The sequence below is a fragment of the Nycticebus coucang genome, chromosome 9 (assembly GCF_027406575.1).
Source record: "Nycticebus coucang isolate mNycCou1 chromosome 9, mNycCou1.pri, whole genome shotgun sequence".
Lineage (NCBI taxonomy): Eukaryota > Metazoa > Chordata > Mammalia > Primates > Lorisidae > Nycticebus > Nycticebus coucang.
The window spans coordinates 133,742,809-133,758,161 of NC_069788.1; positions in this window are offsets into that span (position 1 = coordinate 133,742,809).

The window sequence follows — 15,353 nt, forward strand, 5'->3', positions numbered from 1 at the left end:
GTGGCTCAGTGAGTAGGGCACCGACCCCGTGTACCGAGGGTGGTGGGTTCAAACCTGACCCCGGCCAAACTGCAACAAAAAATAGCTGGGCATTGTGGCGGGCGCCTGTGGTCCCAGCTACTGGGGAGGCTGAGGCAAGAGAGTCGCCTAAACCCAGGAGCTGGAGGTTGCTGTGAGCTGTGATGGTACAGCACTCTACCAAAGGCAATAAAGTGAGACTCTGTCTCGCCAAAAAAAAAAAAAAAAGAATTACATATGCAAAGTTGTCTAAGTCCCTCTAGAACAGAGATACAGAATGGTGCAGTGACCTACCGAACATGAAAATAAACCTTATTCTTTAACAAACCATTTACTGCATTTCAATAGGTTATTTTTACTGTGTCTGTTAAAATACCAAGGCCATATTTTAGAAAATGCAGCCTACATTTGAACATTACGTCCAGGGTTCTTAGTGATCATAGAGAGAGAACATTGTCTTTAAAATGTAGATAAAACTGGGTAAAATTTATGAGCATAGGGTAAATGACAGCTAAAATGTTCTAAGGAAATAAGACAACCAAAAAAGGGTGAAAACTTAAATCTGCCCACACTTATTAAAATAAACCATAAGGACGATACATGCGATCCCACATTTTACTGGTAATAACTACAAGCATGTGCATAGCAACTTAGTACACTCTCACATGCATTATTTAATTTGATCATTAACCTTGGAGGCACATACTATTTCCATTTCATAAATAAGAAAACTGAGGATCATGGCTTGGTGCCCGTACCTCAGTGGTTAGGGGGCCTGCCACACACACTGAGGCTGGTGGGTTCGAACCTGGCCTGGGCCCACGAAACAACAACAAAAATAGCCAGGCGTTGTGGTGGGCGCCTGTAGTCCCAGCTACTTGGGAAGCTAAGGCAAGAGAATCGCTTAAGCCCAAGAGTTTGAGGTTGCTGTGAGCTGTGATGCTACAGCACTCTACCGAGGGTGACATAGTAAGACTGTCTGAGAAAAAAAGAAAAGAAAACGGAGGATCAAGGGGTTGCCCAACGTGAGACAGCTAGTGACTATTAGAACCATGGTTGGAACCCTTTTCTTCCAGGCCTGTTCACGCTATACCAAGCTACCTTTTTTTTTTTTTCTTTTTGAAACAGAGTCTGACTCTGTTGCCCTGGGTAGAATGCCATGGCATCATCATAGTTCATAGCAATCTTGAACTCCTGGGCTCAAGTGACCCTCTTACCTCAGTTTCTCTATTTTTAGTAAAGATGGAGTCTCAGTCTTGCTCAGACTGGTCTCAAACTCCTCAGCTCAAGCAATCCATTCACCGAGGCCTCCCAGAGTGCTAGGATTATAGGCATGAACCACTGCACCTGGCCCAAACTAAATCATTATTTGTTCATAATATGTACAAGTAATCGAATATATGGCTACCATTTTCTCCACCTTACAGAAGGAAAGGCTAATAAGATAGAGAGGTTAAATGTGTCCTTCCATGAGGTTATAAAGTGAAGAAAGTAGAAACAAAGGTCCAAGTATTCCAAAACCATCAGAATTCCCCTTCTCTAAACACTATGAGCCAAGAGTAATGGCAGACACTTTTCATGCATTACCTTTTTTTAGAGATGGATTCTGTGTCACCCAGGCTAGTGAGAGTACCATTGGCTCAATCATAGCTCACTGGAGCCTCCAACTCCTAGGCCCACACAAACCTGCCTCAGTCTCCCAAATAGCTAGGACTACCCATGTGCACCACTAAGCCCAGCTAATTTTTTTATCCTTTGTGGAGATGGGATCTCGCTATGTTCCCCAGGCTGGTCTTCAGCCCCTGGCCTCAAATAATCCTCCTACCTTGGTCTCCCAAAGTGCTGGGATTATAGGCATGAGCCATCAAGCCTGGCCTGCATATATTATGTCTTATTTAATCTTTAAAATAGTTGATATAGGTCCTATTCCATTTTTTAGATGCATAAACTAAGATACAGAAAGCTTAAGTTTCTTTTCCAAGTTCCTACATCTAGTAAGTGGCAAGGCTGGGATAGGAAATTATGACCAGAAGATAGTTGCTGAAATTCCAAACTATTTCCGTGCCTTTCCCCCCTGGACTTCCTCTGTACAATCTGGTTTGTATACAGTGCTGTGTAGAAAGTATAGAAAACATGAAGTCTCTGCAGCTCATTTCCCTTGATATTTAAATCTCTTTCTAAAAACACAAAGAATCCCCCTCATTCCGTCTTTTATAAGAAACACACTTTGCTGGTGGAGGGAGATTGCAGTGTGGGTCCAAGTCAACCTTGTTAATGAACAGGAAGTTTTGTAGATGATTTAAGTTTAAAGAGCTTTGAAGCAAGGATAGAGGCAGTCACCTCCAGGATTGGAAAACGTTCTGTTTGATGGTGTTTCTGAGTCAAGAAAACTTGTAGTCTCAGATTCGAAAGGTTGATAACCTGGCTAACAAATCAATAGGCAACTGGAATAAAGTATTTATGAGAAAGTATTTTTCAACAGAAAAAGCAATGAAAGAAATTAAAAGTATAAAATTACAGCTGTTTTTGACCCCCACAAGTAGAAAGGTTATGATTAGCTGAAAGTCACTGGCTATGTAGGCTAACTGTGGCAAACACTTGACTTCAACAGAAATCATCTTCTCATGATGATCAGTATGTGTATACAAGCCTTTCAAATACAGAAGTTTCTTAACCACATCTTCTTTTTTTTTATTTTTTTATTAAATCATAACTTTGTACATTGATGCATTTATGGGGTTCAGGGTACTGCTTCGATATACAATGTACATTTTCATTATTTACTATTTTAGTTTAAACACATTTAATCATTCCCTCATTTTAAACTTTAAGTACCTATTCTGTTCTCTGGGGAAATTCAAATATGAGCAAGAGACAGTAAATACTATCGCCCTCATATATTACAAGATGTTATGACCAAGGGCTAATTATTAGGGGAGATCGGAGCCCAGTGCGTAATATCTGTGACCAGGAGAGAGAAGTGGAAACAATACCAAGAAAGAAAGAGAAGGTGGTCCACTCAGAACTCCCCTCCACCCCCAACTGCCTCTGCACGCTCTGTATTGCTTTTTGTTTAAGATACTGCTTACTATGGGCCAGGAACGGTCCCCAGTGGTTTACATAGACTATTTATTTTCATTTTACTAAGTGCCTAGCAGTATTAAGTTCTTCCCTCCACTCTGTTCCTTCAAAGTAGACTTCAGGTTGGAAATTAGAAAACTCACTCCCTCCACTGTGGTCTAGGATATTGAAGCACTGGGCATATTGCTGGGATTCTGTCTTCTGAGTTGGAGCAGCAGGAGCCTTACCAGGGACTTACTGCATTTGGCCTAAGCAAAATGAGGAAATTATTATTAGAATTCCAGGTAGGGATGCTCTTGGTCTCAGCAAGCAACAGCCAGCAGCAGGCTCAGAAAGCATTTAGGCCTTTTAATGTCTCTGTTCCTGGCTGCGATTGTGCTTTGGTCATTCTCTTCTGAGGGCTGGCCTAGGTTGTGAAAAATGGTGGGTCAAGCTCTAATTTTTTTTTTTCTTTTTTTTTGCAGTTTTTGGCCAGGGCTGGATTTGAACCCGCCACCTCCAGCATACGCAGCCAGCGCCCTACTCCTTTGAGCCACAGACGCCACCCAAGCTCTAATATTTGCATTGTTGCCATTTAAGAGAGCAGCCAGAACTTGGGTGAGAATCTTTGTTTTAATTCAGAGTCCCTGGAAAAGAGAACCTGACCCACCTTAGGTCAGGTACCCACACCCGGTCCAATCACCTGTGGTCAGGGTATTAGAGTAATAGTTAGCAGAATGAATGTAGGGGGCTTTCTGCTGTTTACATGTTCACTGGAGGAGAGAAAGACGAGAAGGAACAACAGCCCCAAATGTGCCCAGTGGTCATCTACTTACAACATCTTTGATTATTTCCTCAGATATGATTTATGATGGAGTTAATTGTCCAAGGATATGAATATTCTCAAGTTCTTTGTAAGGTATTGCCAGTTGCCAACACTATTACTCACTTTCTCATCTCGTCTAAATTTAGACACCAAAAATTTGAAACTAATTATAACTCTCGTCTCGTTCTTTTTTTTTTTTTTTTTTTTGAGACAGAGTCTTGTCTGGCAGGCTTGGGCTGGGCCCGAACCTGCCACCCTCAGTGTATGTGGCTGGCACCGTAACCACTGTGCTATGGGCACAGAGCCAACTCTCTTTTCTTTTCTTTTTTTTTTTTTTAAGAGACAGAGTTTCACTTTATCGCCCTCGGTAGAGTGCTGTGGCATCACAGCTCACAGCAACCTCCAACTCCTGGGCTTAGGCGATTCTCTTGCCTCAGCCTCCCAAGTAGCTGAGACTACAGGCACCTGCCACAATGCCTGGCATTTTTTTCTGTTGCAGTTTGGCCGGGGCTGGGTTTGAACAGGCCACCCTCTGTATATGGGGCCAGCGCCCTACCCACTGAGCCACAGGTGCTGCCCACGCCCTCTCGTCTCTTTTATTACAGAGATAAAGTAGCCAAAATATTTTCCAGGCCGGGTGTACTGGCCACACCTGTAATCCCAGCATTCTGGGAAGCCAAGGCAGGTGGATTACCTAAACTCAGGAGTTCAAGACCATCCTGAGCAAAAGCAAGACCCCATTTCTACTAAAAATAGAAAAACTAGCAGGGCATTGCAGTGAGTCCTGTAGTTCCAGCTACTTGGGAGGCTGAGGCAAGAGGATCGCTTGAGCCCAAGAGTTTGTGGTTGCTGTGAACTGTAATATCATGGCACTCTAGCCTGGGCAACGAAGTGAGACTCTTGTCTCTAAATAAATAAATAAATAAACAAACAAATAAAGGAATTGATGAATGAATAAAATTTCCATGTAGCTAGTAATCATTTGTATTTCTTTTTCTGAAAATTGGCTAATGGTGTCTTTTGCTTACTTTTTTCTATTACTTTTGGGGCTTTTGTGATTTATTTATATAATTTTTTAATGTGTTGATTTTATTTTTATTTATTTATTTTTTTTTTTAGTTTTGGGCCAGAGCTGAGTTTGAACCCGCCGCCTCCGGCATAATATGTTGATTTTATATACTAGGTAGAAGAGTATATCATATTTCCTTTGAGTTTTCTTTTATTACTAAGCATAAACTCTTAGAAAGTCTTTTCCTTAAAAATTCCTCCCCTTGGAACTCTTTCATACAGCAATATTCCTAAGTTTCCCAGGGATATCCATTGCAGATTTTTTTTTTTATTTTTTTTGAGACAGAGTCTCACTTTGTCACCCCAGATAGAGTGCTATGGTGTCATAGCTCACATGGTGTCATAGCTCACAGCAACCTTAGATGCTTGGGCTCAAGCAATTCTCTTGCCTCAACCTCTCAAATAGCTGAGATTACAGGCACCCATCACAAGGTCCGGCTATTTTTAGAGACAGAGTCTTGCTCTAGCTCAGGCTGGTCTCAAACTTATGAGCTCAGGCTATCTACCCGCCTCAGCCTCCCAGGGTTTCAGCTGGGCGCAGTAGCTCACACCTGTAATCCCAGGTCACAGGGTGATGTTTTCAATTTCACAAACTATGGCCAAGTTGCTTTCCTAAATGATTACACCAATTTACAGTCCCACTAGCAGTATATAAAGAGATCTATTGATCTAAAAACTCGTTACCCATCGAGAGTATAGACATTTATCTACATTATCTTCTAATTTTTATTTTATTTTTCTTTTCACTGAACTCTAAATTAATTTGAATATGCAGTATAAGATGAAAACCTAAGTTGACTTGTGTATTTATTTTGTTTTCTAAGACGGGGTTTCTCGGGCGGCGCCTGTGGCTCAGTGAGTGGGGTGCCGGCCCCATATGCTGAGGGTGGCGGGTTCGGACCCAGCCCTGGCCAAACTGCAACAACAACAACAAAAAAATAGCCGGGCGTTGTGGCGGGCGCCTGTAGTCCCAGTACTCGGGAGGCTGAGGCAAGAGGATCACGTAAGCCCAAGAGCTGGAGGTTGCCATGAGCCGTGTGACGCCATGGCACTCTACCGAGGGCAGTAAAGTGAGACTCTGTCTCTACAAAAAAAAAAAAAAAAAAAAAAGACGGGGTTTCTCTCTGTTTCCCAGGCTGGAGTGCACTGGTGTCATCATAGCTCACAGCAACCTCAAACTCCTGGGCTCAAACGATCCTCCTGCCTCAGCCTCCTGAGAAGCTTAGACTATAGGCACATGCTACCATGCCCAGTTAATTTTTCTAAGTTTTATAGAGAAAGGGGTCTCACTGTGTTGCCCAGGGTGGTCTGAAACTCCTGACCTCAAGTGATGCTCCCACCTTGGCCTCCTAAGTGCTGAGATTATAGGTGTGAGCCACCACCCGCAGCCAGCTGAAATTGATTTTTTTATAAATCAATTTTCCTACCACCATTTATTGACAAGGAAGGTCCTTCATTATACACTGTAGAATCTTATTCTTATTCTCACTTATTGATTCATCCAGTTAAATTTCAGGATTATTTTGTAGAGTTTCCCTAAATAATCCATTGGGATTTTACTTTAATTGCATCAGACCCATGGATTACTTTGGTCTAAAACCCACATTCGATGGATCATTCCCATATTCTCGAAATTGAAGGACTGAACTCTTCACTGCATACAGTCTAGCGCCCTCGCGTACCCGTCCCCTCAGAATTATGTTTCGGGTTCATCATTCAAGCAGGCTAGTGTCCTCTCTGTCCCCTGAGCTTTCATTATTGATTGTTTCCTCCAAACATATGAGCAAGAGGTTCTCTCCCAGCAGGAATTCGAACCCTTTTCCCACTTTCCTTCATTTTATTTATTCAAACCTTCTTCCTTCAAAAGCAGGCTGGTATCCAGCTACTCTGAGTGCTAAGTCAGGCATTGTCTCACTATCTTGCATTGCTATTCAGTTTTCCCACGTCTGTCTTCAATATTTCTCTGGTTGAGTTTAAAATAAGAAAAAGGAGACAAGACAAGTGGAATTTGCGTGGAGCGACATCTAGTAAAAACAGTTGCTGGTTTGAGGAGCAGCAGACAGGGTAGGCATTGCACCTGTGACATCGTAGCCCTGAAATGGTGAGGTAGCAGGACAAATAGAAAAGAGAAAAAGCTGTAGTTGGTGCCTCAATGAGCCACTGTGTCTGGATGTGTCCAGACGCAACAGTGGCGAAGCCACGTAACAGAGAACCCATCATCCTCGTCACCATCAAAATGTCTTCCATTTGAATCATGCGTTAGTATCCACCAGCCTGCGCACACATTATCTCATTTAACCCTTGCAAAACTTTCCCTAATAGGTGGCATGATTGCCATATTACCAGTGAGGACACTGAAGCTTAGAGTTTAAATGTAAACTCAAGGTCACACAGCTAGAAATTGGCAGTGCCAGGTCTGCAACCCTGACCTTTTAATTGACCCCAATTCACAGGGCTTTCTACCACACTCACAGCTGCTCCCATATTTACCATGTTATTTTTTTCTTTTTTCTTTTTTGCAGTTTATGGCTGGGGCTGGGTTTGAACCCGCCACCTCTGTCATATGGGGCTGGCGCCCTACTCCACTGAGCCACAGGCACCGCCCTATTTTTTTCTTTTAAAGAGATGGGGCCTCACTATGTTGCCTCAGTTGGCCTTGAACTCCTGGCCTACTCCCACTCTAGCCTCCCAAGCCTGTTAACTTTTCTTTTTAAAAAATTTTTATTCTTGGGCGGTGCCCGTAGCTCAGTGGGTAAGGCACTGGCCACAAACACTCAGGCTCCCAGGTTCGAAATGGAAGCATCTACAGCTGCCAACAGTGTAATTGATAGAGGCCCAGGCCTGCTAAACAACAATGACAACTGTTAACAAAAAATAGCCGGGCATTGTGGTGGCTGCCTGTAGTCCCAGCTACTTGGGAGGCTGAGGCAAGAGAATCAGTTAAGCCCAAGAGTTTGAGGTTGCTGTGAGCTGTGATGCCACAGCACTCTACTGAGGACTACAAAAGGAGACTCTGTCTCAAAAAAAAAAATTATTATTAATTGTGGTAAAAAGCATAAAATTTACACTTACATCTTTAAGTATGCAATTCAGTAATTTCAACTAAATTCACATTGTTGTGTAACTGATCTCTAGAACTTTTTCATCCTGCAAAACTAAAACTATACCCATTAAATAACTCCTCATTCCCACCCCTGAGGCCCTGGTAACCACAATGCTACTTTTTGTTTCCATGATTTTGACTACGCTAGATATTTCACAGAAGTGGGACACCATAGGAGTGATACTTCAGTAATTGTCGTATTTCTTTCATTCAGCATAATGTCTTCAAGGTTCATCTATGTTGTAGCATGTGACAGGATTTCCTTTTTTTTTGTGGGTGAATAATTTCCATTACATGTAAATACCACATTTTTTTAAATCGATTTAGCTGTCCATGAACATTTGGGCTGCTTACATCTCTTGGTAATTGGGAATAATGCTACAATGAATATAGGTATACAAATATCTTTTCAAGACCCTGCTTTCAATTTTTTTGGTTATATACTCAGAAGTGGAATTGCTGGATCATATGGTAATTCTATTTTTAGTTTTTTTGAGAAATCATGTTAACTTTTAAACAAATAGCCCCATTCTCACGGACTCTACTGCAATATGTTAAGAGGAGGCATATTGCCTTCCCTCTAATTAAATTGAAAATAGCAATCATGTTCATATATAACCAGTAAAATATGTTTAAATTTCTTAAGATGCATCAGTTACTCTGTTGGCAGCTGTAGATGCTTCCATTTCCTCCCAGTCTCAGTTAGCAAGCTGTTTTTCACTTTGAACAACACCCTCCCCCAATCCCATGGTCACTAGAGCTGAAGATTCATAATGAAGGACCTGTTCTCTTCAGTACTGTGTCCAGAGGAACTAGCACAATGGCTGGTATATAAAAGGCGCTCAAAAGAAATAGATAAAGTAATGCATGAATCAATGCATATTGCTGGGCATAGTTTTTAAAATTGAACTTAGTCCCAGTATTCAGGACGGAATAGTTTAGTATCTCCTGCTCCAGCAAGCAAAATGTAGAACACAGATGGAAAGAGACATTTGATGATATGATTTTGCCAGAATGATAATACCATCCCCCGCCTATGTATTGTGATTTACGAGAGTAAATATGGTTTAACAGAAAACCCGCTAAACTTGGAGTCAGAACACATGAGTTCAGGTATTGGTATTGCCTTGACTGCTTTAGCATTTGTTGTTTTTGTTTGTTTTTGAGACAAAGTCTCACTCTGTCACCCTGGGTAGAGTGTTGTGGCGTCATTGCTCACAGCAACCTCAAACTCTTAGGCTCAAATAGTTCTCTTGCCTCAGCCTCCCAACTACCTGGGGGTATAGCCACCTGCCCACAGTGCCCAGGGAGTGGCTAGTTTATTTTAGTAGAGACTGGGTCTCACTTTTGCTCAGACTGATCTTGAATTCCTGAGCTCAAGCAATCCTTCTACCTTGGCCTCCTGGAATGCTAGGATTACAGGTGTGAGCCACCGTGCCCCACCTTATTTTATTTTATTTTATTTTATTTTTGAGACAGAGTCTCATTTTATTGCCCACGGTAGAGTGCCATGGCTTCATAGCACACAGCAACCTCCAACTGTTGGGCTTAAGTGATTCTCTTGCCTCAGCCTCCCAAGTAGCTGGGACTACAGGTGCCTGCCACAACGTCCGGCTACTTTTTGTTGTTGTTGCAGTGGTTGTTGTTGTTTAGATGGCCCAGGCTGGGTTCAAACCCACCACCCTTGGTGTATGTGGCTGGTGCAGTAACCACTATTCTACGGTTGCTGAGCCAAGTGATATATTTTTATCACATAAATTCAAAGAAACCATGAAAGTACAATGTCCTCTGAAAACCCACTCCCAAAGACAGTTTTGTTAACCTAAGAGTAACCTATACTCTTTCTCTTTGGCTTCCTTCTTTTTCTGATCATTTTCCTTTACACGTTTCAGGAAGCTATCTCGGCTCTTAGAGTGCTTAATATGCCATAAGTCCCCATTTTTCAAATTTCAGAACATAGCAATGCCTGACACATCAGTCTTCAGTAAGTAATGTTGCAGCAGGCGCAGTGTCTAAGGCCTGTAATACCGATACTCTGGGAGGGCCAAGATGGGAGAATTACTTGAGGCCAGGAGTTAGAGACCAGCCTGGGCAACATAGTGAGACTCAGTTTCTATGAAAAATAAGACAAATTATCCAGGCATGGTGGCATGCACCTGTAGTCCCAGTTACTTGGAAGGCTGAGGCAGGATGAGGATCACTTGAGCTCAAGAGTTCAAGACTTCCGTGAGCTATGATCACAACACTGTTTCCAGCCTAGCACAGCAAAACAAGACCCTGCCTCAAAAGTAAATAATAGATAAAATAAATAGTGTCAATAAATAAATAAATAGTGTCTACTGAAGGAATCTATAAAACATAAATGACATAATTGGCTCTACTAGCCAACAGCAGTGTGATGATGGAATAAAGCAAAATAATGAATATGCAAGTTCTTTGAACACTGAAAGCATTATGCAAGTACAAAATTATGATCTCATTTTATCTGGCTTCTACCACTGGGCAAACGTTGTTTTGAGGGTGGTGGAGGTGATGGCTCACACTTCCTGAGCACTATATCAAGTGCTTCACCTATCCTGGCTCATTTAATTCTTACAACAATTTAAAGGGTAAGAGTTAGTAATTGCCCCATTTTTTCTCAGATGAGGAAGCAAAGGCCCAGAGGAGTGATAAAACTTGACCCTCGCCCCCAAATCACAGAGGTAACAAGTAATAAAGCCAGGACGAAAGGCCAGGTGGTCTGGCATCCAAGGCCACACCCTTCACCGCTTTACGTTACCGTCTCAGACACAGCTCTGATGACAGTCCCTGACCATTAAAGGAGCCAACTATTTCCCATCCCTACATTGCTTCTTCTTCTTCTTCTTCTTCTTTTTTTTTAGGACATTAAAATTTGCTTTAATACTTCTTTGGGGAAAAAGAAATCACAGTTTTTGTGAATCAATAAGAAACATTTTTATGCTATTATTTTTATCTATCGTACCGTGAATTCACAGGGAAGAGGTTCCAGTAGCTCAGGGAGGCACCTTGCCATTGAATGTGATAAAGTGTTGATTGACTTTGGAATTCATGGGAATAGGTTCCAGCACCGAGTATCACTGTTACATGGGGTCTATTGGTTATCCCATGTGCTATGCTGTACACCTATTATGCCATCAGCTCATGAGGAATAAATAGGTTCCAGCACCTAAACACATGGGTCCACTGGTACTCCTGTGTGCTACGTTATATGCCTTTTATACCATGGATTCCTAGGGACTGGGTTCCGGGAGCTCAGGCTCCTTTCTGTTGGTTCTCACAGACTGGGCTTCTCTGGGTGGCGCAGGCTGGCGCTTCAGTTGAACCCAGGTACCTTTCTCTTTGGCTTCCTTCTTTTTCTGATCATTTTCCTTCACGCGTTTTAGGGAGCTATCTCAGTTTTTAGACGCTTAATGTACTCAGTACGAACATTAATCCTCTTGGCAAGAATCTTGCCCTTAACTGGTTTGTTTACAACAATGCCAACAGCACGTGGGTAACACTGTAGACTCTTCCAGTTTTGCCATGGCGACATCTGTGTGGCATGCCTTTTTGAACAGTACCCATTCCCTTGATGTCTACAATATCACCTTTCTTGTAGATTCGCATCTTTGTGGCCAAAGGAACAACTCCATGTTTTCTAAAAGGCCTAGAGAACACGTACTTGGTGCTTCTCCTCTTTCCCTGTGTGTTTGTCATTTTGGCGAATTACTGGACGATGGCGTCTCCAGCTGAAAGGCCTTACATTGCTTCTTGCTCTGGTTTTGGAGTCATAAACAACTTTACTTCTGCAAACTTCTGCTTTCACATATGTAAAACAGGGAATCTTAATGGTTCCTATCTATCTTCCTTTCTATTTATGAGTTGTTTGTGAGGATTATTTCTCTTTTTTTTTTTTTTTTTGTAGAGACAGAGTCTCACTTTATTGCCCTCGGTAGAGTGCCGTGGCCTCACACAGCTCACAGCAACCTCCAACTCTTGGGCTTAAGCGATTCTCCTGCCTCAGCCTCCCGAGTAGCTGGGACTACAGGCGGCCGCCAAAACGCCCGGCTATTTTTTGGTTGCAGTTTGGCCGGGGCCGGGTTTGAAGCCACCACCCTCGGTATATGGGGCCGGCGCCCTACCAACTGAGCCATAGGCGCCGCTCAGTGTGAGGATTATTTCTAACACTACCTGTCTTTGTCCCTTTTGTGTTGCTATAACAGACTATCACAGTCTGGATAGTTTATAAAGAAAAAAAGTATCTGGCTCATGACTTTTTTTTGAGACAGAGTCTTACTTTGTCGCTTTCGGTAGAGTGCTGTGGTATCACAGCTCACAGCAACCTCCAGATCTTGGGCTTAAGCGATTGTTTTGCCTCAGCCTCCCCAGTAGTAGTTAGGACTACAGGCGCCCTTCACAATGCCTGACTATTTTTTGTTACAGTTGCCACTGCTGTTTTAGCTGGCCAGGACCAGATTCGAACCCACCACCCTCAGTATATCGGGCCAGCGCCCCACTCACTGAGCTACTGGCATTGCCCCAAATAAACTTTTTTTTTTTTTTTTTTTTTTGTAGAGACAGAGTCTCACTTTACCGCCTTCAGTAGAGTGCCACGATGTCACAGGACTCACAGCAACCTCTAGCTCTTGGGCTTCTGCGATTCTCCTGCCTCAGCCTCCCGAGCAGCTGGGATTATAGGCGCCTGCCACAACGCCCGGCTATTTTTTGGTTGCAGTTCAGCAAGGGCTGGGTTTGAACCTGCCACCCTCGGTATATGGGGCCGGCGCCCTACTCACTGAGCCACAGGCGCCACCCAAACTTTGTTTTTTTAAAGACAGAGTCACACTATGTTGCCCTGGGTAGAGTGCCATGGTGTCACAGCTCACAGCAACCTCAAACTTTTGGGCTTAAGAGATTCTCTTGTCTCAGCCTCCCAAGTAGCTGGGACTACAGGCACCTGCCACAACGTCTGGCTATTTTTTTGTTATAGTTGTCATTGTTGTTTGGCAGGCCGGGGGCTGGATTCAACCTCATTGGCTTTGATGTATGTGGTTGGTGCCCTTAGCCACTGAGCTACAGGTGCTAAGCCTATCTGGCTCATGATTTGGGAGGCTGGGAAGTCCAAGAGATAGTGCCAGCATCTGCTTGGCATCTTTTTTTTTTTTTTTTTTTTGAGACAGAGTCTCAAGGTATCACCTGGATAGAGTGCCATGGCATCACAGCTCACAGCAACCTCCAACTCCTGGGCTTAAGCAATTCTCTTGCCTCAGCCTCCCGAGTAGCTGGGACTATAGGCGCCCACCACAACGCCTGGCTATTTTTTTTGTTGCAGTTGTCATTGTTGTTTAGCAGGCCCGGGCTGGGTTTGAACCCTCCAGACTGGGTGTATGTGGCTGGCGCCCTACCCACTGAGCTATGGGCACCACCCTGCTTGGCATCTTTTAAGGACCTTCTTGTTCTCTCCCATGGCAGAAGGTGGACAGGTAAGGGTATACTCTTGTGTGTAGTTGAGAAATCAAATTTGAAGCCTCAAGCCCTTTTACAATTGACATTCATCTGTTTACAACCTAAACACCTCTTTGGCCTCACCTCCCAACACTGTTGTGTTCCTGTCTTATGAGCAGAGGTATTTTCAGGTTCTTGGTGATCCTCCAAGAAGAGAATTTCAGGATGTCCCATATAAGCCAAAAGCTAGCAGCCTTTACTGAAAGTGAAAGTTAAAGTACATGCTCTCAAGAGTAAGAGAGCAGCTGGATTGAAAAGGGCAGCTGAGGGTGGCGCCTGTGGTTCAAGGAGTAGGGCGCCGGTCCCATATGCTGGAGGTGGCCGGTTCAAATCCAGCCCCGGCCAAAAACCACAAAAAGGGCAGCTGCACCGAAAGGTGTTCCAGGCCTCATGAAGCTTCACTGATTGAGGGGAAGAATGTTCAAGTCCACAGGGTTAGTTTTTATTAAGAATTCAGGTAGTAATTCCTCTAGTTGGGTGCCCTCCCATTCTTATGCTTTATAGAGTTGTTTTAGAACTGTCACAGCAATGTCAAGGATGGAGAATTTTAAAACCACAATGAAAATGATGCTGTAATTAGCTAAAGTTTGTGTGAGGTGACCTAGACAGCTGATAAGCCAGTTAGCCAGTCCCTGTCTGTGGTTATCAACCCCCTTAGGTAGACTTTGACCTCTGTACCCACTTTTTAAGCCCTTGCACCTGGCCTCAGCCCTGACTCCTTGTCTCCTGCTCTGACCAGGTTGCACTGGGGATTAAGTTTCCAACCCAGGCTTTTTGGGGACATGTTCAAACCATAGCACCACCTCAGCTAGTAATGCTAAGGAAGGGGATCAAACCTGAAGTTCAAAGTCAATGATTGACTGCTTTGCAACAGACGCAGCAGCAAGAAGCAGCAAAAGGACCACACTGCTCAAAAAATCCCCAAGTAATGAGCACATTTGCAGGGCCAGATTTTTTATATATATATTTTTTTATTTTGGCCGGGGCTGGGTTTGAACCCACAACCTCCAGTATATGGGGCTGGCATGCTACACCTTTGAACTACAGGCACCGCCCAAGATTTTTTATTTTTAAAATGTATTTTGTTTTATTTTATTTTTGAGACAAAGTCTCCCTCTGCACTCTGTCACTATGGGGTTGAATGCTGTGGCATCATAGTTTTAAGCAACTTCAAAGTCTTGTGCTCAAGCAATCCTCCTGCCTCAGCCTCCGGAGTAGCTGGGACTAGAGGTACACACCACAACACTGGCTAGGTTTTCTATTTTTGGTAGAGACCGGGTCTCATTCTTGTTCAGGCTGGTCTCGAACTTCTGAGCTCATGCAATCCACCTGTCTCAGCCTCCCGGAGAGCTAGGATTACAGGGGTGAGCCATAGCACCGGCCTTGCATGGCCAGATTGATGTGGAGGTCCAGCACTCTAACTCAGTCCCCATCAGTCACGGCCAAGGAGGCAGGGTCTTGTAAAGAAAATAGCATCCATAAAATGGAATGCTCACTTCTTCGGCTTTGGCCAATGCTAATAACAATGGTAATGGTTGATGGCTACGTACACTGGATGGAACAGTCTGAAATGGAGATAAAAATCGATGGTATGTCATACATGCAACAGCAGAGCTGTGAGTCAAGAACAGATGCAGAGAAAACAGCACTTCCAGGTCCTTACAGATGGCGCTTGGATTTGGAACGGTCTTCAAGGTATGTGCAAAACTCAGTCTGTCTTTCTTTGAGATAAGGTTTCTGCTGTCACCCAGGCTGGAGTGCAGTGGCACGATT